General features: G+C 46.5%; 3 long non-coding RNA genes across 14 annotated transcripts in view; 1 reads left to right on the top strand and 2 right to left on the bottom strand.

Annotated features, from left to right (window-relative positions):
- The first annotated feature begins 4,720 nt into the window (after positions 1–4,720).
- Positions 4,721–25,953, top strand: part of LOC105066409 (pyruvate dehydrogenase phosphatase regulatory subunit, mitochondrial) — a 49,831-nt gene continuing 28,598 nt past the window's right edge. For 9 of the 12 annotated variants that reach the window (XR_012509233.1, XR_012509235.1, XR_012509234.1 and 6 more), the window contains exons 1-10: positions 4,721–4,945; positions 6,706–6,781; positions 14,565–14,853; positions 16,173–16,306; positions 19,951–20,032; positions 20,129–20,292; positions 20,982–21,103; positions 21,910–22,027; positions 22,765–22,914; positions 25,060–25,252. This is a non-coding gene — a long non-coding RNA (pyruvate dehydrogenase phosphatase regulatory subunit, mitochondrial). Of the gene's footprint in view, positions 4,946–6,691; positions 6,782–11,764; positions 12,464–14,564; positions 14,854–16,172; positions 16,307–19,950; positions 20,033–20,128; positions 20,293–20,981; positions 21,104–21,909; positions 22,028–22,764; positions 22,915–25,059; positions 25,253–25,953 lie in introns of those variants that run through there. The other 3 variants (XR_012509237.1, XR_012509238.1, XR_012509240.1) reach the window with 3 other exon arrangements.
- Positions 15,822–25,064, bottom strand: LOC141578652 (uncharacterized). Its single transcript, XR_012509243.1, has 2 exons — positions 24,655–25,064; positions 15,822–16,605 (listed from the first exon to the last, which is right to left on the bottom strand). It is a non-coding gene; the product is annotated as an uncharacterized LOC141578652 (long non-coding RNA).
- On the bottom strand, positions 18,973–21,967 carry LOC141578653 (uncharacterized). The gene is made up of 2 exons (XR_012509244.1): positions 21,861–21,967; positions 18,973–19,651 (listed from the first exon to the last, which is right to left on the bottom strand). It is a non-coding gene; the product is annotated as an uncharacterized LOC141578653 (long non-coding RNA).

Raw genomic sequence — 25,953 nt, 5'->3', positions numbered from 1 at the left:
CACACACAGCAGCCCTGGGCCTGGAAAGAGCTCCCTGAGCTCAGTCAAGCGCCCAGGATTCCCAGGTGCCTCCTGAGTGCACCTGCACCAAGCCCAGGTAGTTCTTACTGAAGTCACAGTGAGGTCAAAGTATCCGCCTCAGTGGCACCTGGGGACTCCCACCCAGCTCCCACCGCAAGCTGCAGGGTAACAGCCTGGGCACAGGCTCTGCGCTTCAGCTGCGTGTCTCCAGCCTCCGCCGTCATTCATTCTGGCTCAACTCCCCGTATCCCACAGCCCAGAGCCTCAGTGCCCGGCCGTGCAGCTCACTTTGCAACAATCACAACAAGAGTAGCTGTTGTGCCCTGAAAAATTTTGCAGTGGACCAAGTGTTCTATGTTCCTTATTTGAGTCTTGCAAAAACAAAAACAAAGGGAGAAAAAGTATCATTGCCCACGTTACAAGCAAGTAAATGGAGGTTGTGATGATTAATTGTATGTGCCAACCTGTCAAGCAAGAGTCTAGATATTGATGCAGAGGTATTTTCTAGCTACGAATACCATTTAAATCAGTAGACTTTGAGGAAAGCAGATCACCCTCCATGATGTGAGTGGGCCTCATCCATTCAGCTGAAGGTCTTAAGAGAGAAGACAGAGGCCCCCGCGGAGGGAGGAGGAATGGGTGGGACCGCCTACCGCCTGGGAACTGGAGCGCCCACATCAGCTCTGCCCTGGGCCTCCAGCCTGCCGGCCTGCCTCGCGCACTTCAGGCCTGCAGCCCATAGTCCTGTGGGTCAGTCTTCAGGACAAATCTCTCCCTCTACATGTATACACGTCCTGCTGGTTCTCTCTCTCTCTAATCTCTGTTGGTGACTAGCACAGAGGACCCAGAAAGGGTCACACACCAAGGAAGAGTCAGTGCTGGCATCCATACCCAGGCCAGCTCAGCTCCAAAGTCCTGCTCTTCCCCAACCACCACACCCACCCTTTCAGCTCAGACTCAACATGCTGCCGGGCCCAAGTGTCTAGGGGTCTCTGCTCTACAGCGCCTGTCGTGGGAAGGTTAGCGGGAGGGAAAGGGCACAGCCCTCCTTGGGAGGCTGCACCAAAGCAGCTGCACCTCGGGCCCTCCTGTGCGATAAGGGGCCATGTTGGGTTATCACCTCTCGGGGAGGGAGATTTTATTAGTCTGACTTGGGTTTCTAACTAATCTCCCTGTGAGGGGCTGTGCAACCCAGGAAACCTCAGTTCGTAGGCCACAGTGCCACCTCCTGCTTTATATGACGAAAGAGCATGACTGAATCACTGTGATCTGTGAGGCCACTGCGGCATTAGCCCCATTTCACAGATTGGCAAACAGAGCTTCGTCAAGAACCCGCTCAAGTCCTGTCTCACCCACACAGCGTTACACAACTACCGTTTCTCCTCCAGACTCTTCAATAGTCGGCATCCAGTGGATTCTAGATACAGAGAAGTTCCTGGAAAGCCCTTCAGAGGAACTGATGTGTCCTTCAGCCTTGTTGATTCCAGTTCATTCAGAGGTACGGGTTTAGATTTCCCAGGTGATTCTAAGCACCACCACTGTCTCTGGCACATGACTTAGCACTCACTTGAATAGGTCACTACTTCATGTGTTAAAGACTTGGATGTGAGGTCTGGTTTTATTTTCTGTAACTTGAGAATGTGTTTCTCCAAGGCTCACTGTCCTCATAGGTGAAGCAGGGACACTGTCCTCTGATTTACACAGTTTTGGTGGAGTGTCGTTGTGGTGAGGCAGGTAGGGCACCGCACAGTGCCTGGCACATGAGCCAGTTTTACCATTACCTCACAGGGGCTCAGAAATGGCGCCACTGCAGCCAGCACAGCGCTAAGCCCAGAGCAGGTGTTTTACTGCAACACGAGACTGTGATTTGTGGCTGGAAGTTGGTGAAGTGAGAACACTGGCTGCTTCTCTCCCCACAGGTGTGAACGGGAATGCACACACACGGGATCCCAGCACATGGGGAAACACCACGTGCCACGTTCTTACCGGGAAATCAAGGTAAGGCTGGGTGTCAAGTCCAGTGACAGCGACAGTGACTTCTGGTGGTGGAACGGGGCTTTCTCCCAACAGCCACGCCCCCACTGCGGAGGGAAACGTTTATAAATGCCTGTATCTTCGTTTCCTCGGTTCCCAAATTCTCTTTTATACTTTGGTAAAGGCAGGTACAGATGGTTTTATGTACAGTGTTCAGTGTCAGTGATGGCAAATGCATATACCTGGTTACTACAGATGCAGACCATTTCACAAATAGACATGGCAAGGGTAGTTCAAATGTCTGTTTATTTATTCGCAAACTTAGTAACATGAAAAGATTCTCAGTTGAAACCTGGCTTGATAGAAATACACTGCACAATGTTAATACCGCATTCATGGAGGGCAGAGATGCTGGGTCACCCTGTGTGCCTATTGTCACCAGGGCTCGGGAGAAAGAACCATTTACTAAAGTGCTTCAAACATCCTCTGAACCACAGGCTGATGCTACACAGGGACAGAAAATGCTGAGTTGAACTGCACATTTACAAATGCAAAGAATGAGTGGTAGCACTTTACAATAATTACACTGGCATTTTCACACATCCCAAGAGTCAACCAGAGAGTAAAGTGATAACCGTGCTGCTAGAAGACCCTTCACTGAAACAAGGTGCAGAGCTTTCTACCCGACACTCCCTAGTTCTGAGGAAGGAGAAGCTATGTGGGTTGGATGGGTCCCCTCAGACAAAATGAAGGTACTTTTGTTTTCATGCTTCCCATCTCCAGCCACCATGTGGCATTCTGGAATGTAAGGCACTAGAACCTGGCTTGGGGGAAAGAGGTGCTCTGAGCTCCAGTTCTTGGTGTGTGAAGCAAATCCTGGCACAGATCTTTTGAAACAGGTGCTAAATGTATCCTCCCCATGTCTTGCAATTCTTGTCCTTAAAGAGTGAAAAATGAGAAGGCAGAAGGTTTGCAAAGCATAAAATTGATGCACCTAATGTTGTGAAAGTCATGGCCCATGAAGAAATACGTAATTCTCTAAGGGTTGCAGATACTATGCTCAGAGAAGTCAAGAACCATACAAGAAATAACTCTGGTCTTTAACAGGAAAGGAGAAGCCAAGACAACAAAAACAATCCTCTTGAAAAACATTGCATCGGTGCTTATGAGAGCCTACAAAGAACAAGACTCAATATTGACAATGAAGGGAGCCCCAGGGCTTAGCATTTAAAGCAGAGGCTTAAAAAGGGCATGGGTGAGGGGAGCTTGGAGAAATCTATACAGCTTGTTCACTGCTTACTGCATGAAACCAGAATGTAGTTAAACAGGTTAAACAGCACTTTATATATTCCAGCCACCATTTCCTATAGACAACTTGGTTTCTGCCAAATTCACATGCCGGGCAATGGCATCAGCAGGATGGCTCATCACGAAAATTTGTGGTTTTTCTCCCCCAATTGCCACAGTTAGGTATCAGGAAAGGCTCACCCGAGAATATGCCTCAGCTGTGTTAGCCTGTGCCCTCTTCTTTTTTAGGCAGCTGGTGACCCTAAGCTTTAAGCCCAGAGCTAAAATATTAAAGTATGTATCTAGCATGGAGGCCCAGAATGCCCTGAACTTCCATGCATCAGAGTAGCAAACGGCAGTATTGGTTCTCAGGAAACCAGACCTCCTATGGGCTATTTTGTGTGAGTTAACTGGCAAGTGAGGGTGTACAAAGTATGCAGGTTGTGGGCTGGCCCAGTCACACAGGGGTCCCTGGAATTATATGATCACTCCTTCATGGCAGAAGCGCTTTCTTTCCTGCGCACTGCTGAGTCCCATCACCTAGCACGGTGCCCGGCCACAAGAGGCCCTCCATCAAACAACATTGGCTTGTGTGGTGAGATGGGCTTGAATCCAATGGATGGAATTGGCCAGTGTGGTCCAAGAAGCAGGGGAGGCTGTACTATTAGTTCGCTCTCCATTCAGAGGATATTTACTGGACGTTGTGCCAAGCACTGTTCTAAATGCTGAGAACATACCCCTGTATGTGATTTAGGTACTGTGGTCAGAGGGCAGAGCTTGCAACCAGTGGGAAAGGCTGTCAACAAGCACTCATCTACTGTAGTGACAAGTTCTCTAAAGGAAAGAACACAGGGCGATGTGATAGTAGGTGAGGTGGGGGAGTGGGTGGGCAACTTCTCAGCGGTTGGAGTGAATGATTCCTTCTCCTCTGGTCCAGACAAGCAGGCAAGGTGCAAAGAGTAAGATCCCGCCCACAGCTCAGGTCCTCTAATCCTGCCTCTGAAGTCGGGACAGGCCAGCCGGCCGGATTTCCGATCCTCTCTGCTAGAGATTCGCCCAAGAAGACCGGAGCGATTCCAAAGAAGAAAGTGGCTGTCGGTCGAGAAGTCATTTTTACCCCCTGGACTAGAGTGTCTTTGGGAGGCGGACCCACGTAGGTCCGGATGTGGCAAGACGCCTCGAGGGAAGAGGGAACCTTCCCCCCCCCTCCAACGCTCCCCACACTCGGGCGGGGCTGCCGCCATCTCCGCCGTCCCGGCTCCTCCTGCAGAAATCGACAGGATCCGAGACCGGGGCTGCAAAGTAGCCCTGAAAGACCAGGCCTCCAGCTGGCCTCCATCTTGGTGGAGTGGAGAGCCCCAGGGGAGTGGCCTCGCGAGACCCAACCAAGCCCACGTGCCAGGGGGCGGGGCCCTACCGTGACGTCACGGCGCGCGCGGGCGCGCTTTATATCACGCACCGGCGTCCCCTTGCTAGGGACCGTAAAGCGCGGAAGGTCGCGGGCTCAATTTTCCCCGGAACTTTTTTCCTCCCGCCGCCTCGTCCCCTCCCCATTCCTTGTGCCCCCTTTCCGGCCTCCGCGACCCCCCGCGACTGCTGTGGCGGCTGCTGCTATGCGTCAGCCCGGGTGTTGCTGAGCGCGGAGCCCGTGGGGGCACGTGAGGTAAGGAGAAGCCGCGGGGCCGCTGTGGCCTCCCCGTCCGCGCGGGCCTTAGGGCCCCCGGGACCCCCAGGGCCCCCTCTTTCCGCTGTGGTCTCGCTCAGGAGGGTCCCGGCCGTCCCTCGCTTCCCGGCGGATCTGCCCGGTCCTCCGGAAGGCGGACAGTGGGTCGGCTGAACTCCCTCAGCCTCTGCGGCTGTGGCGTCTCGGGGACCCGTGTCCAGCTGCCCCGGGGCCCGCGCACCGGCTCTGCCAGGCGCCCGCAGCTCAGCCTGGATGCCCACGCTCTTGTAGGCCCGCCTTGGGCAGGCACCCCTTCCCCCACTCCCACCCCGCAGCGCGGCTCAGGCTTGTTCAGCTGGGACAACTCTGCAGGTGGAGTTGTTTCCCCGCGTGGAAACGCGCGGTCCGCTTGTGCTTAAGTAACTGGTAAAACTTGCGGCCGAGTCTGGCAGTGAGGTTACTTGGAAACGTCCAGGCCAGGGCAGTGAGCCCTCTTCTTAAAGACTGACCCCCTCGGGACTGACTTGTGTGACACTGATTTGATTCAGACATCTTCAAGTCTGTTTCGCCTCGCATGTCAGCATGTTGTAGGGGGATGCTGGGCGGGGAGGTGGCAGGAACTTTTCCACGGATAGGGGTTCGTATTAATTTCTTAAAGTTGTCGGATCACCTGGTGTCCCAGGTGGCTCCAATGCTGAGGCAGGTGTGGGAAATGTGTTACTCTTATCTGTTCTCACCCAGTCTTCCTTGTGACCAGCTGCGGGTTTGCACACGATGCTGTGAGCATTCAGAGGAACAGTTGAGAGAGAGTTGGAGCTGTCCTCTTGCTCTCGTTGACGTGTAGGCAGATCTGAGCATAACCAGGCCCAGTATTGAGGGGTTTCTTAGCAGAAATTGTTTTTCTTAGAGAATGTTATACAGTCATTTTCTTTTTAAGAACTATGATTTATTTTCAGTCATGTACATGATTTACTTCTTTGGTTTTTTCCTACTCCTTTGCACTCTTGCTTTGCTTTAGTTCTTCTGCCAAACCTTCTTGAATACTCTGATGCCTTCCTTTCTTCATTGTTTGCGTCCACTGTGAATCTTTTTTTTTTTTTTTTCCCTCACCATGTCACTAACTCTTTTGAAGGTCATGAGCACAAGGTCAAAAATTATTTTTTTGGTTATCACCCTGGCCTTTTAACATTGTTTATTCAGTGGCTTGAAACTCATCTGTTACTATGTTTCTAACGCCACCTTTGCAGTTCCCTTTATCTGCTAGGGAAAGTGCTGCCTTGTGGTTTTGTTCTCACAGCTATCCTTTTTTTTTTTTTTTTTTTTTTACCTCATCTCGTCTTAATTTAAAGATACTCATCTAATCTTGATTTAAAGGTTGCATGGAGTAATGATTCAATGGCAGACTCTAGGCCAGACTGCTTAGCTTTGAATTCATGCTCTGCCACTCACCAGTGTTACAGGACCTTGGGTGCCACAGAGAAGTGTCACATCACTTCTGTGTGCCACTGTTTCTTCTGGGGTAGAATAGAAATTATAGTATCTGCCTTACAGAGTTGTGAGGATTAAATTAGTTGTATCTATAAAACAGTGTCTGGCATATTGTAACTGCTTACAAGAATTTTGCCTTTTTAAACTTCTTTCAGGTTATTTAGGTAGTCCCTCAAATCTGGGGGCCTAGCCGTGAGATCTGAGTCATCATTAAGTTTTTTCCCCATCTCGTTTGTTTCTGTTCTCATCATTCATCAGCTTGTATTTCCTAGGTGCCCACGCTGAATGCTAGGAAAACCCTGATGCAGTTGTAATCATTCCCTGCTCTCAGAGAACTCCCTCATAACAGTAAGTAAACTACCACTTACTGAGTGCTGCTTCGGCGCCACTTGCCCTGTTCTTCCTGCACTGTCTGCTTTAGTCTTGGAGCCGCCGGGTGTAGTAGGTGTTCTAGCCCATGTTACAGATAAGGAGCCCAGAGACTGAGGGACTTGCTCCAAGTCATACACCTGAGGTGGGGGACATTTTCAAACCCAGATCTGTCTGCTTCTGAAGTCTGAATTCTCAGCTTGATTGCCGTTTTGCTTCCCTGGCTGGCAAACAGACCATTATGTGGTGTGACTGGCTCTGTGCTGGAGGAAGTAGTGCAGGGTGTTTGGGGGACAGGGAAGAGTCACCTGACCAAGTGTCAGGGGAGAGAGGGGACAAATGAGATGTCAAACAGGCTGAGAGCTGAGGGGATTATCTTTATTTGGCGGGGAGGGTTGGCAGGAACCACACCAGTTAGCAGGAACATTCTGCACAGACCTGGAGGTGAATGAAAAACTAAACGTCTGACGTGTTTGAGGAGTTTCAAGTGATTCAGTCTGACTTGGTTAGAATGTGAAAGGAGAGGAAAGAAATGAGCAGATAGTGAAGGGTCTTACCCTTTGGATCAAGGAATTGGACTTTTTCTGAGGGCATCAGATAGTCGTTGACGGGTTTTAAGCTGGGGCATGAAATAGGATTTTCATTTTAGAAGACTGGCCCAGACCTGTGTGTGAGAGCTGGGGGGGTGAGAATGATGTGCAGCGTAGAGGCTGGAAGCCCCATAGGGGAGCTTCTGCCTAAACTAGGTGAGAGGGGATGGCAGTCTGTGCTCAGGTAAGGGCAGTGGAGATGGAGAGAAGTCCGTCTCTCAGAGGGAAACGTACAGTGTGGAATTGTTAGGCGCTAATGATTGACTGGAGAGCAGAGGTGCACCCAGGAGTGGGATTGCTGGATCATCTGGTAAGTCTGTTTTTAGTTTCTTGGGGAAATCTCCATACTGTTTTCCGTAACGGCTGCATGAAACTACATTCCCACCAACAGTGGAGGAGGGTTCCGTTTTCTCCACACCCTCTCCAGCATTTATCCTTTGTGGACTTTTGCATGATGGCCATTCTGACTGGTGTGAGGTGATAGCTCATTGTAGTTTTGATTTGCATTTCTTTGATAGTTAGCGATGTTGAGCATTTTCTCATGTGCCTATTGGACATTTGTATGTCTTCACTGGAGAATTGCTTGCTTAGGTCTTCTGCCCATTTTTGAATTGGGATGTTTGTTTTTTTCTTTTTAAGTTGTGTGAGCTGTTTATATGTTCTGGAGATTAAGCCCTTGTCAGTCTCATCTTTTGCAAATATTTTCTCCCATTCCGTAGGTTGTGTTTTTGCTTTCCTGTGGCTTCCTTTGCTGTGCAAAAGCTTGTGAGTTTAATGAGGTCCCGTTTGTTTACTTTTGCTTTTATTTCTGTTGCCTGGGTAGACTGCCCTGGGAGAACATTGCTGACATTTATGTCAGATAATGTTTTGCCTATGTTTTCTCCTAGGAGGTTTATAGCGTCTTGTCTTATGTTTAATTTTGAGTTTATGTTTGTGTCTGGTGTGAGGGCCAATTCTAACTTCATTGATTTACATGTAGCTGTCCAGTTTTCCCAACACCATTTGCTGAAGAGACTGTGTTTACCTCCATTGTATGTTCTTGCCTCCTGTGTCAAAGATTAACTGACCAAAAGTTAGTGGATTTATTTGTGGGCTCTCTGTTCTGTTCCATTGCTCCATATGTTTGTTGTTATACCAATACCATGCTGTTTTGATTGCTGTAGCTGTGTAGTATTGTCTGAAGTCTGGGAGGTTTATTCCTCCCTCTTCATTGTTTTTCTTCAGTATTGCTTTCGCAATTCTGGGTCTGTTGTGATTCCATATATATTTGAGGATTATTTGTTCTAGATCTGTGAAAAATGTCCTGGGTCACTTGATAGGGATAGCATTAAATCTGTAGATTGCTTTGGGTGGTATGGCCATTTTAACGACATTAATTCTTGCAATCCAAGAACATGGGATATCTTTCCATTTCTTTAAGTCATCTTTAATTTCCTTGGTCAGTGTTTTGTAGTTCTGTTTGTGTAAGTCTTTCACTTCCTGGGTCATATTTATCCCTAACTGTTTTATTTTTTTTAATGGAATTTAAGCGGGACTGTCTCTTTACTTTCCTTTTCTGACATTTCAGTATTAGTGTAAAGAAATGCCACTGATTTCTGTGTTAATCTTGTATCCTGCTACCTTTCCATATTCTTTTTACAGCTCTAGTATTTTTTGTGTGGAGCCTTTAGAATTTTCTATATATGGTGTCATGTCATCCACGTGTAATGACAATTTTACCTCTTCTCTTCCAGTTTGGATCTTTTTTATTTCTTCTTCTTTTTTTCCCCCCCGAATTGCTGTGCCTAGGAGTTCCAGTACTATATTTAATGGAAGTGGTGAGAGTGGGCATCCTTGTCTTGGTCCAGATGTTAATGGGAAGGCTTTCAGATTTTCACTGTTGCATAGTATGCTGGCTCTAGGTGGATTTTCATTATAGAAGAGTGGCCCAGAGCCCTGTGTGGGGGCTGGGGGGTGAGAATGGTGTGCAGAGTAGAGGCTGTAGAGGCTGGAAGCCCCGTAGGGGAGCTTCTGCCTAAACTGAGTGAGGGGATGGCAGCTTGTGCTCAGGAAAGGGAAGGGAGATGGATAGAAGTCCGTCCGTCAGAGGGAAACGTAGAGTGTGGAATTGTTAGGTCCTGATGATTGACTGGAGAGCGGAGGGGAGAGAAAGGGAGAATGCAGGCTGACACCCAGGGTTGTAGTATGTGGTGTCCCTGGGGGACACAGGAAGTGGACAGAGTTGGAGACTGAGGAAGACGGCTTCACCTTCTGTGCTCAGTTTGACCCGTGGGGGTCCAAGTGGCCGTGGCGGTTCTTCAACTAGACGTGCTGGCCTGAGGCTCAGGGTAGCTGTCAGGGGTTAGGCCGTGAGTCATAGGAGAGGGAGTCGCCTGGATGATAATGGACGGGGGAGAGGAGCTGGTCAGGGAGCCCTTTAGGGTCATCAGCACATAGAGAAGGCAGAGGAGAGAGGCCGGCGAGTCGTGATCCGGGCAGTGGGTGTCACACAAAACAAGGAAAGAGTGTGTGAGCAGGAAGGAGGCACCCATGGGCGAGTGAGCTGGTGCCAGAAAATGCCCCTGGACTAATAGCAGCATTAGTGTTCCTCTGAGAGTGGTGTCGGTGGCCTGTGGGGCAGAAGGCCGCCTGCTTTTGGTTCAGGAGAAAGTAGGATGGGGGTAAAGTTGGGGGGGGGGAGTAGAAGTAGGTCTTTCCGTGTATTGTTTATTGAGTGAAAAAGATAGGTTGTGAAGCACATGTTAAGAAATTTTTGCTTAAAAATTCCACTGGCAGACCGTGCCATCACCAAGGTAAAGAAAAGCGGGACTCATGACAAAGGTGGTGGCAAACAAGTGGACATCAGGGCAGTTCACTGCTGCAGAAATAATCTGGGAAGTTATCATGAACACTGGTGTTGGTGAGCTTTGCGTCTTGGGAAATCTTAATTGCCTCCCGTGTTTGAGTTTTTGCAAAGACCATCATTTTATAATTTATAATTTGTAGAATTAAAAATTGCTGACCGAAGAAGGTTATGGAGCTTTGTTTTATTTCTTAAATCTGCTGGGTGGGGGGTGGGGTACTTGAGCGTACCTAAATGGCAGAGGAGGAGGAGGGAAACCAGAAGGTGTCTGACAGAGGAGGACAGTTGATGGAGCTTGGTTCTTGGGAAGGAAGCAGAAGCGGGATCCAGGCGCCTGTGAGAGAACTAGGTTTTGACCCTGTGCAGGATGGCAGAGGTGGCTGCAGATGATGCAAGGAGGTTTACAGGTGGAGTTTCAGGGGTCAAGATGAGACAGGTTATCTGCTTAGATGAAGGGAGACAGGAGGTGGGGTCCAAGGTCGGGAGAGGAGCAGCGTTATGGGTTCAGAACCCGGATGGGGCTTTACAGGAGGTAGCCTGGAGCTAGGAACAGGGTGCCTGCCAGCACAGCCACAGTGGAACGGGGTCTTTTTTAAGCATGACCAGGTGGTAATGGTGCAGAAGGATGAGGATGCCGACCCTGACCCTACCTCTCGATGGTGAGGTCAGGGGAACAGGGCTGGCCATGTGCCAGAGGAGACTTGCATTTCTGTTGAGACACAGGTGGAGAGGACATCAGTGAAGGGGTGGGCATATAACTTTGGAAAGGATGTTCTGAGGGGCGCAGTGGAGAAGTCTGATGGAGAGGAAAGCAGAGAGGGATTGGATCTGGAGAGAGAAATTGGTTACGTGGAGATGAGCTTACAGCAAGACTAGCTGTGTGGAGAAGCTTGTGTCTTGAGACAGAGTTTGGCAGGGACACGAGGCATGATGGCACCCCCAAAGTGGCCCAAATAGTTAGTCCCTCGTTGGTTGGGATTTTTCTCGGAATACAATCTGTACCCGCGTTGGTCACGGTTGTGAGTCCTGTCTGATGGATGGGCGTGGATACTTTGGCCTTAGATGACTGGGGCTGATGGTGGAGCCCACTGGGTCCCGGGGCTGGTAGTGGAGGTGCCGGTGATACTAGCGGTGTGCTGCCCTGATGTCTGCTGTTGCCACCCCTCTGGTCTGAAGTCCTCATCTTCCTGTACTTCAGTGACTGCACAGTCAGCCAGCAGGTCTTTCTTCAGTTTCTTGAAACTTGAACAGTCCTCTCTTTTGCTGTTAGATAAATTTTTCTAAAACTCTGCCTTTCTCATTTTCAGTTTGTGGTACTGGGCCACGTCAGACCAAATATCCAGCGTCTTCCCCGGTCTGGCTCCACCTGACTTCAGTTTCTGCTCCCAGGACTCAGAGACACTGAGGCCTCCGAGCCAGATCCCTTCCTGTCCTCCACCAGCCCGCAGGGTCAGACTTGTTCTGCAGCTTGACTGTGTGTGCTTTCTGTCTCTCCTTGTCCCAGTTTTATCCTCCCAGGCTCAGCTTAGGTCTTATTCTCTATATGATCCCTTTCCCGATAGGCATGGCCTGCGTTCTTTTTCTTCTCTAAGCTACGACATTTACTGTCTGGTAGAGACATTGCAGCCGGTGGCTCGTGTGTGAGTGGTGAGCCTGAGGAGACGAGTCATCCCTCCTTTCTGGAGCAGACATCCAGTACCTTCAACTCTACCGCATCGCCGTGGAAGCGCGAGGCACGCCTCCTCTGCTATGGCTTTGCATCCCGTCTCTCTGTCTTTCTCTGGGACCGCATCCTTTCTTATTCCCTCTCCTTCCTCACCCACCTCTTTCCCTTTTCCTGGCTCATCCTGGCAGCGGTGAAACATTCTTAATAGTCCCCAGTTAAAAAACAGACCTTGCTGTGCTCCATGTTTTCCCTTCCCCTTCCGAGCTCAGTGTCACAGTCTCCTGCGCCCCACCCCCCGCTCACTTACACTTCAGTTTGCTCTGGCGTGTATTCCATCCCTCCATCCCCTGAAAATGTTCTTTTTTAGGACACCTGGGCCTCTGTGTTGTGAAATTCTGGTGGACACGCGGCCACCTTGCTCCTTCCTCAGCACCCTCTGTAGTGACCGCTTCTTCACACACGTCCCTCCCTGGGCTTCGGTGACACCTCTGCCTGGTGTTCTTCCGCCTCCCTAGCGACTCCTTCTTCATCTCTTCAGCCACTTCTCTTTCTCTGGATGCTCTGTGAGTCTGCCCCAGCATTCAGTCCTGCCTCTAGTCCTTCTCTTCCTCGTGTGTACGTGCGGGGAGCCTCAGAAGTCTTGGTGTTCGAAATGCTGGGGCTTCAGGAATTGTATACATGCTGATGACCTCCGAATCACACTCCAAGTTTCAGGCTCGCATGTCCGGGTGCTGCTCGATGTTTCCACATGGATGCCTGACGGGTCCTTCGCACTTGACATCAGGGAGTGGAATATTTCATTGTACACACACGTGCACACCCTCACAGCCTCCCTCCTGCTCGCTCTCCTTCCCTGCCTCCCTCCCTATTATTTCTGATCCTTCTCATAGAGTAAGTGGCCCCAGTTGCTTAGCCCAGAAACTTAGCCATCATCCTTATTCCTCCCTTTTCCCCATTTTAACATCTGGCTTGTTGGCACATAAGTTCTGTCATTTCTGCTTCCCCAACGATCCAGTCACTTCTCTGAGTCTGCTGCCATCATCCTTTCTGAACCCCCACGGCACCCCCTTGGACACCTACAGTAGTAGCACCTGACTCACCTCTGTTTTCCCCTCCTCCAATCCACTCTGCACCATGGAGCCAGCCTGACCTTAGGAAAACACACCCCATCATTTCATTCCCCTGCTGCAGTATTTTCCTTCGCACTTAGAATCAGTCCCGCTGCTCGTGGTGGTGTCTGAGAGCCATGTACGATTGCTCTCTGCCGCCTCTCCAGCCTTGTCTCAGGTCGTCTCCCCTCGCTCACATGCTGTGGACACGCCGGCCTCCTTTCTGTGCTTGGACTCATCCAGGTCTGTCTCACTTCATGGCCTTTGCACGTGCTCGTTCTTCTGTCTGGCACACTTGTAGCTCGTTCTTTTCCATCCATCAGGTCTTCTCAAATGTCACCTTCTTTCTGACATTTATTTATTTATTTATTTGAATTACAGTCAGTTTACAGTGTTGTGTCAATTTCCGGTGTACAGCACAACTTTTCAGTCATACATGAACATACACATATTTATTTTCATGTTCTTTTTCACCGTGAGCTACTACAAGATCTTGAATATATTTCCCTGTGCTATACAGTATAAAGTTGTTTATCTGTTCTGCGTATACCTGTCAGTATCTACAAATCTCGAACTCCCAGTCTGTCCCTTCCAACCCCCCTCCCCCCTCCCCCCTGGCAACCACAAGTTTGTATTCTATGTCTGTGAGTCTGTTTCTGTTTTATATTTAAGTTCATTTGTCGTCGTCTTTTTTTTTTTTTTTTTTTTTTAGATTCCACATATGAGTGATATCATATGGTATTTTTCTTTCTCTTTCTGGCTTACTTCACTTAGAATGACATTCTCCAGGGACAACCGTGTTGCTGCAAATGGCATTATGTTGTCATTTTTTATGGCTGAATAGTATTCCGTTGTATAAATACACCACAACTTCTTTATCCAGTCATCTGTCGATGGACATTTATGTTGTTTCCATGTCTTGGCTATTGTAAATAGTGCTGCTCTGAACATCGGGGTGCAGGTGTCTTTTTGAAGTAGGGTTCCTTCTGGATATATGCCCAGGAGTGGGATTGCTGGCTCATCTGGTAAGTCTATTTTTAGTTTCTTGAGGAATCTCCATACTGTTTTCCACAGTGGCTGCACCATACTGCATTCCCACCAACAGTGTAGGAGGGTTCCCTTTTCTCCACAGCCTCTCCAGCATTTGTCCTTTGTGGACTTTTGCATGATGGCCATTCTGACTGGTGTGAGGTGGTACTTCATTGTAGTTTTGATTTGCATTTCTCTGATAATTAGTGATACTGAGCATTTTTTCATGTGCCTGTTCTGACCATCGTATTTTGACTGTGCCCCTAATGACTCCATCATGCTAGCTTTGTTACTTGTTTCATTTGTGCATTGGCTTCTTGTCTCTCCCAAACGTAAGTTGTGTAAAGGCAGGGGCCTCGTCTTCCGTGTTCACTGCTGTATCTACAGCTAGCAGTGTGTCTGGAACTCAGTAAGTTCTCAGACTTTTGCTGAACGAACAATTACTATTCTCTGTTTCAGCCCTTTCTTATTAATTCTATGCACTGAATACAGTGGTATGAAATATGTTTGGTTTTTCTCTGTCTAGTTGGAATTCTGGGGATCTCCTTCTTAGCTGAGTGAGAGCACATCTCCCAGTTGCTGGCGGACGTGATGTTTCACCGGTTGCTATCAGTGGTCCGAAGACAAAGAAACAGCCGAGGATGGCAGAAGTGGTCCTCAGTCAGAAGCGGTGCATTCGTCGCCGAAGCGCATTCCGTTGCCCTGCCTGCCGAGGCACACGTGGTCATCTGTGGGGGTGGAATCATGGGCACATCTGTGGCCTATCATCTCTCTAAGATGGGATGGAAGGATATTGTCCTTTTGGAGCAGGGCAGGTAAGGATCAAACTGGACCTGGCTTGGCTTGTGGCTCCCCTTCACTGATTGGATGGGCTTCCCTCATCCCTTTTGGTAACACTGACCCACCAATAGCTAATCTAAATATTGCGAAGTGGCATTAAGAAGAATCACAGAAAAGTGAAATCTCCAGTACATTGTTTTGTGATGCCCAATACTCATGCTTTTTGGTTTTCAGAGAAGTGGCAGGCTCCAGCATAACAAGTAGCTAAGGGATGTATTTCTGTCAGGCTCACAGCACATCTTACCATCCTGCTCTCTCTGTTGTAGTAAAACAGCAATGAATCCTGTGACTCGGGTGCTTCGTCTTTGAGCTGCTTTCTGCCTTATTTCTGTTCCTCTTCATTTAATTAACTTATTTTAGAACAGTTTTAGATTTACAGAACAATTGTGAAGCTAGTTCAGAGTCCCCATGTACCTCACATCCAGTTTCACCTGCTACTAACATCTTACGTTAAGATTCGTGTTTCAGTGAACGAGCCAATATTGAGACATTATTATTAACTGAAGTTTCTGTTCACTAAAGAATTCATTCACCTTTTCCCTAGTGTCCTTTTTCTGTTCCAGGCTTTTCATGTTCTATTGCCTATCACAAATTGGACAACATTTAAGACATTTAAAGTGTGTTTATTTTTGAATAGGCAACACATTCACAGAGTTCGAAATTGAAATTGTATAAAAGAGCATACAGGGAAAAGTCTCCTTCTGCCTGACCTTCAGCTACAGGTTTCCCTCACTGGAAGTGAGCTAAGTTCCTTGCATATCATTTCTAGATACTCTTTTACATGTATAATCAAATATGTATTGGTAGGTATGTATATGGCTATCTGGATATTCATTTTTTCCCCCCATCTCATGCAAGTGGTAGCATGACTTAAACTGTGTTCTTCCCCTGGCTTTTTTCTTTAGGGTTGTTCCATTAAGATTGGTGCATAAAAGTATTCTCATTCTTTTTATTTTTTATTTTTTTGGCGGGGGGGGGGCGCTGGCGGGAATTAGGTTTATTTATTTATTTATTTATTTTGATGGAAGTACTGGGGATTGAACCCAGGACCTTGTGCGTGCTAATGAAGCACGTGCTCTACCATTGAGCTGTACCCTCCCCTCTCATTCATTTTGTATGTAAAGTACTCTGTTGAATAGGTGAACTCCAAAATTTTAAATCATTCTCATGTTGATGGGCATTTTGTTTGTTTCCATCTTTTAGTGTTAGAAACAGTGCTATAATAAGGAACCTTGAATATGTTGTATTCACGGATGTGTGAGTCTGCCTAATAGCATTTGCATCCATCCTACAGGCTGGCTGCTGGCTCTACGAGGTTCTGTGCTGGCATCCTAAGCACCGCCAGACACTTGACCATTGAGCAGAAGATGGCAGACTATTCAAACAAACTCTACCATCAATTAGAGCAAGAAACAGGGATCCAAACAGGTAAGCAGGTAATCTAGACTCTTTCACTCAGTACTGTTTTTGGTCTCACACCGAGTCTGCCCAGTGATTTGGTAATTTGGACTTGAGTTTTAGTCCAGGCTCAGCACTAGTCAGGGTGTGACAGGTGGCACAGGGCAAGTCAGGTAGCTTGTCGAGCTGTCTTCAGTTTCCTTCTCTATACGTTGAGGGTCTTCAATCAGTATCCTAGACCCGTTTCAGATTCTGCAATTCTTAGGGAACAAATGTTTTCCTGGGCCATTTCATATATATTTCACTCACTGAAGTATAGTAAGTGGCTCCTAAATGAAGAGGAGGAGAAAGAACTCAGGTTTAGGTGCTCGATAGTTAAATCATAGTTTGATCCCCTGCACTGCAACAGTTGCTGTTAAGGATATTTCTGACTAGAAAGCATAAACGTGGATTTCCCACTACCTGTGTAATTAGGGGAGTAAGGACATGGGATTGCAAGCTAAAAAGTACTGGAGTGAGTAGGAATTGTCCCAAGAACAGGAAGATGGATCTGTACTGTGTCCCATATAATAACAAGTTGAAAGAATGTCTAGCAGTTTGTTGTGAGGAGATGGGTCAGCTAGAAGCCTAGAGTCGAGCCTAGTCTCATGGCTGATGAAACTGGTGACCACTCTTATTATCATGAGAGGGTAGTGAGACCCAGTGGTGAAATTCAGGACAGTACACATGTGAGGGATGCTCTTCTGAAGACCTTGCATAATTCAGATCACACATAATTCAAGACTAATAGTGACAAAGGAGGAGGGTAACTTCTCTTTTTGCCAACTGAAGGGTAACCTTATTTGTAAATTGCAACTGAAGACTGATTTTCTGGTAACTTGGCTATGGTAGACGTGGAACCTAACTGTATTTCGGATACTTCTGGTTGGATTTAATTTAATGACAACAAGGTACTTGAATCAGATATTAACTAGGGGTTGAGTCAGAAGAGGGTCCACAGAATGGGCTCACAGCTAGAACTGCTGACTCCCAGTCCCTTGGTTCAGTTACTAGTGCTTTGCTGAGCCTTACATCGCTCAGGTGGTCCAATTCCAGAGAAACCAGGGCGACAGACTTCTTCTCTGTAAGGTAAGTTAGCCTAGCTTTTGGTCTCGTTCCCTTTCTGGACTGCCTTATTGATGCCTGTGGGGCAGTGAGGAAGCCAGGCAAGGGAGAGTAAGGGCATCCCCCTCAATCTGTCACCCCCATTGTAGTTCACCAGTGATGCTGTGAAAGATGCTGTAGGGGCTTCCCTGATGGAGAATTCTGTTACCCAGCAGAGTGTTACATGTGTATACTCCCATAATCACTGTCACCCAGCGGGCTGCTCTGAGACATTAAGACAAATGACACATGTACAACCTAGATTTAATGATAAGAAATCGTGTGCCAGTTCTCTGAAAATAGTTCATTCTCGTGAGGTGTGCGTTAACAACTTTCTACTCGGAGTTAGTGGATCACTTCAGCAGTCCTCATTATGCAGATACTAGTTTCTGCAGTGCTTCCTTTGCGTGAAGTATAATTTTTGTCGAGTGAATGAACATGCTAATCTAAAAGTTTTAATAACTTTTTGAAAGTATTCCGTATATCATTTGATCTTACAAGGAGGAAGGTTCATTCTTTTACAGATAAGAAACCTAGATGCAGGTAGATTAAGCCATTTACCAAATCCATGTCAAATCAATTGAAAAAAAAATGTTTAGTGAGTTATAAGGAACTTTAAAAAAATTTTAAACATATGTAACAAGTTACATACTCATTATAATAAATATGAGCTATATAGGAATATAAAAATAAAAAGTGAAAATCTTTCCTCCCCACTCAGTAACCCCTGAAAGTTACCACTCTGGTTAGTTTGTACCCTTGGACTCCCTTTTATGGTATATGTATACAGGTATAGTTTTTTGTTTTTTTTTTTAAACCAAACTCAGATTGTATTCAGCATTATTATTACGTACCTTCTTTTTTTTTTTTTTTTTTTTTTAGAGACTGTACCTTGTTTTTTGCCCTTAAGAATGTTTTGTACAAAAATATAAGCCCACAAGATTAATTATTGTAATACTATCTAATTGCAAATGTAAGACTGCAAATTTAAATATTATACATAGGACGTTGGTAAAATGAAGTGGAACAACCACATGAAGGACTGCTAGGTGGATGAGAAAAGGAAGAGGATGTCAGTGAACTGCTGTGGAGTGGGTTCTGGGATACACTGTCATATGAGAAAAACAGAGCATTAAAGATTACGTAAAACAGGCTACTTTTGTGTAAGAAATAAAATATGCAAGTGCATACTTACTTTGCGAACAAGGAAATAGAGGAAGGATAAACCAGGAAGTACTGAGGTTGGTTACCTTCCCAGGGTAAGACAGAAACAGGGTGGAGGGTGGGGGCGTGGGGGGTAGTGACATTTCTTGATTTTGTGTAGTTTCGACTTTTAGAGTGATGTGAACATTTTGCATACTCAAATATAAAAGAAAACCATCAGGATGGGGGTCGGGGGGGGACCTACGATGGAACACTACCAGAAATAACCTAACTACATTTCCAGTGAGTAACAACTTTTCTATAGGGGGAAAAAAGAACTACTAGGAACCTCTGACCACAGTATTTTGACTCTACCTTCAGTCGAAGACAAACAGAAATGTAAACAAACATTGACCAGTAATTAGCAATTTTATTTTTCACAGTGGTAGTGGTATGGACAGGTCTGCTTTCTGTGTACTCTAGGATTGAGCAAAGGAGTAAATTTATTGAAGATACGAGTCCTTTCAAAACCAGGCTCTGACACTTCAGTTCCCCAAACTTGGCAACCTTGTCATGTCAGTGAAGGGCATATTTAGCTGATGATTTCAAGAGGAGTAAGAAAATACTTAAATTTACTTTTTAAAATATACCTGATTGATTCGATGTTTTTCTTCATAAGAATTAAGAGTCACTGCATTCTGGGAAGATTGTCATCGACTCAAGTGTAATAGCAGTTGTAGCAGGTACTTTGATTGTAAACAACAGGAATTGACCCTGGGTAACTTGGGCAAAAAAGAGTTTAGTTGGAAGGCCACTGGGGGCCCGTAGGGCTGGCAGGAGGCTACCAGCTGGAGGCAGGGTGGAGGCCAGGTTGTGGGGACCCCACAGCAGTCAGTCCCTCAGCTGGAACAAGAATAGTCTGGCCAGGACGCTGCTGCTTCTGAGATGAGGCACCTCCTTGATCAAGACTGAGTATTCCAGGAGGGTCAGATGGCTTGCGCTTAGGTCACAGGCCTGCTGGCTGTACTGGGGAACACGGGAGGGGAGGCTGATGTGGTGAGTGGCCTTCACCAAGGGTTACACTCCCACCTAGAATAGGAGGCCAAAGGGTGTAATTACCTAAAGGGGTGAGAATATAGATCGGTCAGAGTTACATCTCCCCCCAAGAAAAGTCTGTGTAGCAATTCACTTCTATTGTAAGAGTGATTTGATGTACATTAGAATCTTCATTTGATCCTCACAAGACTGAGCTGAGACTGGTTGGTTGGTGGGCAGTCCGGACTCATCACAGGTCTGCTGTTGACAGTCTAGTGGGCTTGCCACTCTGCCCCTTCCCCCAAGCCGCACTCTGCCTGGTCTGTCTCAGTTTGGGCTGTTTTCTCTTCCAGGTTACATAAGGACGGGCTCGATCTTCCTGGCACAAACTCAGGACCGGCTGATCTCCCTGAAGCGTGTCAACTCAAGGCTGAAGTACGTATGAGGCTAGAAGCCTGTCCTGACTTTACTGTCAGCTGACCTCTGCGGGAGGGCCAGTGAATGTCATTGTCCCCCTGTGTTCTGTGGCAGTGTCATAGGCATCCCTTCCGAGATCATCTCCCCCAAGAAAGTGGCCGAACTTCACCCTCTCCTCAATGTGCACGACCTGGTGGGGGCCATGCATGTTCCCGAGGATGCGGTGGTGTCCTCCGCTGATGTGGCTCTTGCCCTGGCAAGTGCTGCCTCCCAAAATGGTAAGCTGGCTTTGGGTTAGGAAGGAAGAGGTCGTCTAAGAAAGCACCTCACGATAGGCAGGGGCTCCAAGCCGCTTCCATGTGGGAACACTGGCTCTTAGCTCTTCGCAGGAATTTTGTGTTTCTATAATAACCTGTTAATAAATATTTTCCCTCAGGGCCACAGTTTTCTTACTAAAGTTCCAAGGAACTGCTTTTAGTTACTGCTTAAAGCACTTCAGATTTAAGGGCATTTCCCCACCCCCCCCACGGGACTTGAGAAGCTCCAAGGTTGAAACACACCTTGGGGATTTAATCCACAGACAGCTTGGATCACATCCCAGTGTTGCAGTGAATAAGGGGGAGAACTAGTCAGTGCCCAGGGTGTTACACACTTTGGATAAACTGATTCGTGATGTAGGTAGATGAGGATTTAAGATGCCCTACTGAACTTTTTCTCCCCTGCCCCTTTATGATTACTGGGATTTGGTTATTTACTAAAGTTGGCTTTTCAGTTGGCCTGGCCTTTTCAGTCTTGGGAAAGGCCCATTTCCACAGTCTCCGGATGAGGTTCCAGGAGTTTTTTGGTTTTTAAAATGAAAGCATCGACCTGGCCTTTTCAGTGATTCTTGAGTTGAGAATTTGCTGCAAGTGCCGAGTTCTGACACGGTAGGTGATGACGCACCAACCCTTTGTCTGCCTTTCCACAGGTGTTCAGATCTATGACCGGACGAGTATTCTTCATGTTATGGTCAGAAAAGGTCAAGTCACTGGTGTGGAGACAGATAAAGGACAGATCCAGTGCCAGTATTTTGTCAACTGCGCTGGTCAGGTAGGTTAGCAGCAATACTGGGTCACTGATTTTCTTATTTACCTCTTGTCTCCAGGATTTTTTGGCGTAGAGACGTAAGGTTAGTATTGTGACAGAATAAACAGATGCCAGGGACCACACTGTTTCTTGTGTGGACGGGAAAACTCAGAATTCTCACACTCCAAATCGGAACCCTGTACTTACTCCTCATATAGAAGCACTGGTGACCTTTCCTTCCTCCACCCTGGTGACTGGTGCTGTCCTGGTCCGGAAGGCCAGGAAACGGTTGATCTTGACATAAATCAGCCCTTGGCGTTTGGTCTTTCTTTGGTGATTCATTTCATCCTATCACCCAGCAAATAAGTAGTAGGCGGTTTTATCGTGCCAGGAGCATGCATTCAGTTTCCGAAACACTACGCCGCTGTTGGTCTGGGGGCAGACTGGCCCCTTGCCTCCCCCTCCACAGTCTTAAGGGGACCTAGGAATACTCTCTGACCTGTGAAGTTCTTTTGTGATTGGTGTCTGGGGTTTGCAGTTGAGGCCAGGCATTCTGTTAAAAGGGCCTTGCTTGCTCCCCACGAGTTCCTTTTACAGCTGGTAAATCGGTCTTCCTTTGAGCTAAGAGTAAATTTTGTGCTTTAAAGGGTATAGTGTTGCTCCCCATCCGATAATTGAACTACAGCAGGCGGGAGCTTGGCTTCCCACAGCTGACATGGTAGCGAGAGTGCCCATTAGCTGCTTGAAATTAAACTCTTCTCAAGCGGCTGAACTTGCTCACTTGTCTCTCTGTTCCTCTTCCACCCACAAATCAATCTGTCCGTTTGTAGTGGGCATACGAGCTGGGTCTGTCCAACGAGGAGCCGGTCAGTATCCCGTTACATGCCTGCGAGCACTTCTACCTTCTGACTCGCCCCCTGGAGACCCCCCTGCAGAGCAACGCACCAAGTGAGGACTCGCACTTTGTTTTTAATCTTGTTTCCTTGCCACCGTTCTGTCCTCTGCAGAGGAAGGCTTTCTGCTAAGGACAGACTGTGCCCAAAGAGTCTTGTCTTTTCTGGAGCATGTTACAGGGCGGGGGACCCAATTCTAACTTCCCTGTAATAACTGACTCCTTATGAAAGTGCCCACTCTGGCCATCCCACTTCAGCAATTTTGTTTGTTTTTTGGCAAGTTAACTGTAATTCCAAATTGAGAATGTTTGGAATGTAACCTAGAGTTTTTGTCTCAATGCTGTACATAGTGGAGATGTCATAGGTGAGCTATAAACTCGGGCTGTTCAGTGACTCCCGGCGCCGTGGGAGGGTTTGATGTCACTTTGAGGTCTTCGTCCCTAGAGTGGGCTCTGCAGCCCCCTTTCTGTTAGGCTTTCACGTGGCACAGTGGCAGTTACGTAGTTTGGTTGGTTGTGAGGCCTAGTTAAAGCTTCTAGGTAACTGATCTGGTTAGGCATAGTCTGAGAAAGTCTCCACTGTAAATCTGAGAGGGAGGATCCTCCCCCATGACCGGGAAAGGTATTTTCAAGCTGATGAGAGCCAGTGTTCACTGGATGCTGTGTGGCTAATAAAGCCTATAATTGGTGTTTTTGTTGTGCTTCTTTTTCTGTCCATCTGGAATGCTGGCTGGGCCCTAAACCCTGTTTCTTCTCTCCTACTCCCCACCCCCTTGTCATTTCTCTTCCTCAGCTATTGTGGACGCTGACGGAAGAATTTATATTCGGAACTGGCAGGGTGGCATCTTGTCTGGGGGCTTTGAGAAGAACCCGAAACCAATTTTCACTGAGGGCAAGAACCAGCTGGAGATTCAGAATCTACAGGAAGACTGGGATCACTTTGGTATGTGAACTAGGTTGTAACACGAATGCCATATATTTGTCTAAGACCTTATATTTTAAAGCGTTTTCAGGAATGCAGGCACACCTCGTTTTATTGTTCTTCGCAGATACTGCGTCTTGAATAAATTGAAGGTTTGTGGCAACTCTGTGTTGAGCAAGCTTGTTGGTGCCATTTTCCATTTACTCCCTTTGTGTCTCTCACATTTTGGTAATTGTGGCTTTTTTATTATTATTATATTTGTTACAATCTATGATCGGTGATCTTTGTTGTTACTATTGCAAAAAAAAAGATTTGCTGAAGGCTCAGATCATGGTTAGCACATTTTAGCAATTTTTTTTTTTTAACTTTTTTTTTTAGAAGTTTTAATAATGCACTGAAGTCTGAATGAGTTGACTTTTTAAAAAGTTTTTCTGAGATCTAGTTAAGGTACAATATTGTATAAGTTTCAGGTGTACAACATAATGACTCATAATTTTTAAGTTATAGTCCATTTTCAGTTATTATAAAATATTGGCTCTATTCTCTGTCCTGTACAATGTAGGTCTGTAGCTTGTTTATCTTGTACATGGTAGTTGTTCCTCTTGATCTCCTGCCTCTCTCCTGCCCCCTCTTCCTTCCTTCTCCCCACTGGTAAGTGCTGGTTTATCCTCTGATTCTGTGAGTCTGCTTCTTTCTTTCTCTCTCTTTTATTTAATTCACTAGTTCATTTTCTTTTTTAGATTCCACATATAAGTGATAACATACAGTATTTGTCTTTCTCTGACTCATTTCACTAAGCAAGCATAATACCGTCCAAGTCCATCCATGTTGCAAATGGCAAAATTTCATTTTTTTCTTACAGCTGAGTAGTATTCCATTATATATATATATATAAAAAACCACGTTTATTTTACCCATCTGTCTATGGACATTTAGTTGCTTGCACATCTTGGCTATTGTAATAATGCATCTATGAACATTGGGGCATTGGGGTGCATGAATCTTTTCAAATTAGTGTAGCAGTAAAGTATTTAATTTTATTTTAAATTTGTTTTTAAGGTATGTGCATTGCTTTTTTAGGCATAATGCTGTCACACACACATTAAAAAATACACTACAGTAGAGTGTAAACATAATATTTACATATTATATCCAGTGGGAAACCAGAAAATTCAGTGACTCGCTATATTGCAACATTCGCTTTACTGAGGTGGTCTAGAACTGAACCGAGGTATGCCTCCGTAGTTCCTTATTTGATTTTTGTAACAACACCATTCGGTGGTTACAGAGGGCAGTCTACAGAGTTTGTCTGGTCTAAGGATGCAGTTACTGGTGAACAGCCTCAGGGAACTAAAAATCTTGGATCTCGGTTAAATGATTTTTGGCTTCTCTTACTTACCTAACATCACTGCTGAAATTTTAGGCTAGGAGGAAACCTTCTTTTGATAGGACTTCGTATAAAATTGAAGAGAATTTTAAAAAGCAGAATTGTTTCGTTAATACGTTCTTCTACTCAATTTTAAAATAATTTTAATTTATTGAATAGGTCATATAGTCACATGGTCCCAAATTCAAAAGCTATGAAAGGGACTAGAATGAAGAGTGTCCCTCCTTCCCTTTAGAACTTAATTTTGGGGAAATTTCAAACTTTTAAAAGTGGGGAGAACAGTATAAACCCCCATGTACCCACCAGCCTGCTTCAGCCTGGTGTGTCATCTGTTACCACTGTCCCACTGGCTTATTCCCTGACTGTGGACTTACCTTAAAACAGGCCGAGGCTCTGTCTTTTGCTGCTGTTCCAACTTAGGTGACATTGTCTTTTATTGCAGATCTCTTTGGGGGCCATTTAAGGGCTTTCCCTCGAGTTCTGATCCCTTTGAGATTGTCCTCTTTAGGCACGGGTGGCATCTGCTCTCCCTCAGCTCCTTTCCTCTCTAGAGAGTATCTTTCTTTCCTCTCCATCTGTGTTTATGTCGATCACTTTGTAGGTACGCCCCACGATTCCACCACGGTTTCTGCTTCTGATAAATGGCCAAGCTGGCTCTTCTCAGGAAAGCTCTCCAAGAGAATTTTCTAAAAGGAGGGAGGTAGAGAAGCGTAAGCGGTGGAACGTTTGGGACTTCCCTAAAGCTGGGGACTCTGTTTTGGTTTGCTGTTGTTTCTCAGAGCCCCTGCTGAGTTCCCTCCTGCGTCGGATGCCAGAACTGGAGGCTCTGGAGATCGTGAAGTTGGTGAACTGCCCTGAGACCTTCACCCCGGACATGAGGTGCATCATGGGAGAGTCTCCTTCAGTGCAGGGCTACTTTGTCCTGGCGGGAATGAACTCTGCTGGCCTTTCGTTTGGCGGGGGAGCCGGAAAGTAAGTCCTTCTCACTCAGACTCAGCTTGCTGGGCTTCTTCCTTTCTGGAGCTACTCCTTGTCAGTATGGCCTGTAATGTACTTAATCCAGTATGCGCATACTGAGAGGAAGACACAAGTAATTGACAGTCGTATCCCCTTCAAAGTACTCACCATGGGAGGCCCAGAAACGTCACTGTACAAAACGCTGGTGGAAGTCCTCTTTTGGAGTTAGCCTCGGAGCCTGTGGGATGTTCTTCTGTACTACTTCAGTCGTAACAAAGTTGGTTATTCATGAAACTGGACATAAAAAGTTAAGTTTAGAAGGGAAGTTGACGAGATTCTTAAGACACATTTTCTATGGATTCCCAGATGTAGTTGTTCAGAAAATAGGTAGTCAAGTCCAGTGACTAAATTTCTGGATGGAAACTCGGTTTACTAAAAAGTCACTGACTGTTTATATTTTTTACCACTGTGAGCAGTTGTGCACACACGGTTCACTTTCCACACAGACATGGGCGCTAAGTCCAGTGCTAGCTTCTTGTAAGTTGTAAGATAGGATGTCAAGTCCAGAGATAGTAACTTCAGAAGGAGGAACAGGGGATTTCTTCTCACAGCCACGTCCCCCCTGCCTGGAGAGTAACAGTTTTAAGTGCTGTATCTTTCCTCCTTTTTCCAAATTCTCTTTTACACTCTGGTAAGAGGTACAAATGGTTTTATGT

Source organism: Camelus bactrianus, chromosome 9 (genome assembly GCF_048773025.1).
Source record: "Camelus bactrianus isolate YW-2024 breed Bactrian camel chromosome 9, ASM4877302v1, whole genome shotgun sequence".
Classification (NCBI taxonomy): domain Eukaryota; kingdom Metazoa; phylum Chordata; class Mammalia; order Artiodactyla; family Camelidae; genus Camelus; species Camelus bactrianus.
The sequence above is the reverse complement of the archived record's forward strand: the minus strand, read 5'-3'. Positions and strand labels throughout refer to the sequence as shown.